Here is a 4,668-nt window from a genome sequence, read left to right on the forward strand (position 1 = left end):
GTCAACATGTAGGACTATGGAACACTAGAGTCAACATGTAGGACTATGGAACACTACAGTCAACATGTAGGTCTATGGAACACTAGAGTCAACATGTAGGACTATGGAACACTAGAGTCAACATGTAGGACTATGGAACACTACAGTCAACATGTAGGTCTATGGAACACTAGAGTCAACATGTAGGACTATGGAACACTACAGTCAACATGTAGGACTATGGAACACTAGAGTCAACATGTAGGACTATGGAACACTAGAGTCAACATGTAGGACTATGGAACACTAGAGTCAACATGTAGGACTATGGACCACTAGAGTCAACATGTAGGACTATGGACCACTACAGTCAACATGTAGGACTATGGAACACTAGAGTCAACATGTAGGAACGTATGGAACACTAGAGTCAACATGTAGGACTATGGAACCTAGAGTCAACATGTAGGACTAATGGAACACTAGAGTCAACATGTAGGACTAATGGAAAACTAGAGTCAACATGTAGGACTATGGACCACTAGAGTCAACATGTAGGACTATGGAACACTAGAGTCAACATGTAGGACTATGGAACACTAGAGTCAACATGTAGGACTATGGAACACTAGAGTCAACATGTAGGACTATGGAACACTAGAGTCAACATGTAGGACTATTGAACACTAGAGTCAACATGTAGGACTATGGAACACTAGAGTCAACATGTAGGACTACGGAACACTAGAGTCAACATGTAGGACTACGGAACACTAGAGTCAACATGAAGGACTACGGAACACTAGAGTCAACATGTAGGAATACGGAACACTAGAGTCAACATGTAGGACTACGGAACACTAGAGTCAACATGTAGGACTATGGACCACTGGAGTCAACATGTAGGCCTATGGAAACACTAGGAGTCAACATGTAGGACTATGGAACACTAGAGTCAACATGTAGGACTATGGAACTACTAGAGTCAACATGTAGGACTATGGAACACTAGAGTCAACATGTAGGACTATGGAACACTAGAGTCAACATGTAGGACTATGGAACACTAGAGTCAACATGTAGGACTATGGAACACTGAGTCAACATGTAGGATACGGACCACTAGAGTCAACAGTAGGATATGGCACACATAGAGTCACATGTAGGACTACTGGAAACACTAGAGGTCAACATGTAGGACTATGGAACACTAGAGTCAACATGTAGGACTATGGAACACTAGAGTCAACATGTAGGACTATGGAACACTAGAGTCGAACATGTAGACTATGGAACACTAGAGTCAACTATGTAGGACTATGGACCACTAGAGTCAACATGTAGGACTATGGAACACTAGAGTCAACATGTAGGACTATGGAAACACTAGAAGTCAACATGTAGGACTATGGAACACTAGAGTCAACATGTAGGACTATGGAACACTAGAGTCAACATGGACCACTAGAGTCAACATGTAGTGACTATTGAACACTAGATTCACACATGTAGGACTATGAACACTAGAGTCAAAAACATGTAGGACTATGGAACACCCCCTTTCTCCCTCTCTTCCTTTCCTATTTCACCCCTTATATCAATTCGATTCAAAGGGCTTTATTGGCATGGAAACATATGTTAACATTGCCATAGCAAGTGAAGTAGATAATAAACACTCACAAATGTTTTTAAATGAATAGAGACATTACAAATGTCATATTATGTCTATAAACAGTGTTATAACAATGTGCAAATAGTTAAAGTACAAAAGGGAAAACAAATAAACATAAATATGGGTTGTATTAACAATGGTATTTGTTATCTATCTCTCTCTGTCTCTCTCTCTCTCATTCAATTCAATTTGCTTTATTGGCATGACGTAACAATGTACATATTGCCAAAGCTTATTTTGGATATTTACAATATAAAAATAAAAATGAGAATCAAAATTGTCAACGGGACAACAGTAACAACAATAACCATGTGTCAAAATAACCTTACATTCAACAATAAACATACAGTAGAGGACATGTGCAGGTTGATTGGTCTGTCAGACACTGTCCCTCAACTTATGGCAGGCAGCATTGTAGTGCGCTGTCTCTCTCTCTCTCTCTCTCTCTCTCTCTCTCTCTCTCTCTCTCTCTCTCTCTCTCTCTCTCTCTCTCTCTCTCTCTCTCTCTCTGTCTCTGTCTCTGTCTCTGTCTCTCTCTCTCTCTGTCTGTCTCTCTTTCTCTGTCTCTGTCTCTCTCTCTCTCTCTCTCTCTCTCTCTCTCTCTCTCTGTCCTCTCTCTCTCTCTGTCTCTCTCTCTCTCTCTCTCTCTCTCTCTCTCTCTCTCTCTCTCTCTCTCTATCGATTTCCACTAAAACACGGCCAGCTGTTATCGAAGACTGTATAAGTAAACTGTTGGCCTGTAATTATGTGACGTACATCGTTCTGAACTTCTGACTGACGGAGACTGGTAGGGAACTTATTCTGCCATTGTTGAAGTAAAAGAACATGTAGAGATGTATAGACGTAAATGATTTTGCATATAGGACCATGATTAACTTCCAAATGGACCATGGCTCTGGTCAAATGTAGTGCACTATGAAGGGAATAGGGTACCATTTTGGATACACACCATGGTTTTGTTGTAGAACTGATATCCTTAACCTGTAGCATCAGGTCTGTAACACCTTGAACACCTTAACACCTTAACACCAAAGGTCTGTAAGACCTTGACTTACTGTCCTGTAACACCTTGACTTACTGTCCTGTAACACCTTGACTTACTGTCCTGTAACACCTTGACTTACTGTCCTGTAACACATGGACTTACTGTCCTGTAACACCATGACTTACTGTCCTGTAACACCTTGACTTACTGTCCTGTAACACCTGACTACTGTCCTGTAACACCTGGACTTACTGTCTCCTAACACCTTGACTTACTGTCCTGTAACACCTTGACTTACTGTCCTGTAACACATGGACTTACTGTCCTGTAACACCATGACTTACTGTCCTGTAACACCTGGACTTACTGTCCTGTAACACCATGACTTACTGTCCTGTAACACCATGACTTACTGTCCTGTAACACCATGACTTACTGTCCTGTAACACCTTGACTTACTGTCTGTACACCTGACACTGTCCTGTAACACCTTGACTTACTGTCCTGTAACACCTGGACTTACTGTCCTGTAACACCTTGACTTACTGTCCTGTAACACCATGACTTACTGTCCTGTAACACCTGGACTTACTGTCCTGTAACACCATGACTTACTGTCCTGTAACACCTGGACTTACTGTCCTGTAACACCTTGACATACTGTCCTGTAACACCTGGACTTACTGGCCTGTAACACCATGACTTACTGTCCTGTAACACTGGACTTACTGTCCTGTAACACCATGACTTACTGTCCTGTAACACCTGGACTTACTGTCCTGTAACACCTTGACATACTGTCCTGTAACACCTGGACTTACTGGCCTGTAACACCATGACTTACTGTCCTGTAACACCTGGACTTACTGTCCTGTAACACCATGACTTACTGTCCTGTAACACCTGGACTTACTGTCCTGTAACACCTGGACTTACTGTCCTGTAACACCTGGACTTACTGTCCTGTAACACCTGGACTTACTGTCCTGTAACACCTGGACTTACTGTCCTGTAACACCTGGACTTACTGTCCTGTAACACCATGACTTACTGTCCTGTAACACCTGGACTTACTGTCCTGTAACACCTGGACTTACTGTCCTGTAACACCTTGACATACTGTCCTGTAACACCTGGACTTACTGTCCTGTAACACCTGGACTTACTGTCCTGTAACACCATGACTTACTGTCGTTTAACTCCTTGACTTACTGTCCTGTAACACCATGACTTACTGTCCTGTAACACCTGGACTTACTGTCCTGTAACACCTGGACTTACTGTCCTGTAACACCTGGACTTACTGTCCTGTAACACCATGACTTACTGTCCTGTAACACCTGGACTTACTGTCCTGTAACACCAAGACTTACTGTCCTGTAACACCATGACTTACTGTCCTGTAACACCTGGACTTACTGTCCTGTAACACCATGACTTACTGTCGTTTAACTCCTTGACTTACTGTCCCGTAACACCATGACTTACTGTCCTGTAACACCTGGACTTACTGTCCTGTAACACCATGACTTACTGTCCTGTAACACCTGGACTTACTGTCCTGTAACACCTGGACTTACTGTCCTGTAACACCTGGACTTACTGTCCTGTAACACCTGGACTTACTGTCCTGTAACACCATGACTTACTGTCGTTTAACTCCTTGACTTACTGTCCTGTAACACCTGGACTTACTGTCCTGTAACACCTGGACTTACTGTCCTGTAACACCATGACTTACTGTCCTGTAACACCTGGACTTACTGTCCTGTAACACCTTGACTTACTGTCCTGTAACACCTGGACTTACTGTCCTGTAACACCATGACTTACTGTCCTGTAACACCATGACTTACTGTCCTGTAACACCTGGACTTACTGTCCGTAACACCATACTTACTGTCGTTTAAACTCCTTGACTTACTGTCCCGTAACACCATGACTTACTGTCCTGTAACACCTGGACTTACTGTCCTGTAACACACATGGACTGTACTGTCCTGTAACACCTGGACTTACTGTCCGAAAAAAT

This window comes from Salvelinus namaycush, unplaced genomic scaffold (assembly GCF_016432855.1).
Source record: "Salvelinus namaycush isolate Seneca unplaced genomic scaffold, SaNama_1.0 Scaffold92, whole genome shotgun sequence".
NCBI lineage: Eukaryota > Metazoa > Chordata > Actinopteri > Salmoniformes > Salmonidae > Salvelinus > Salvelinus namaycush.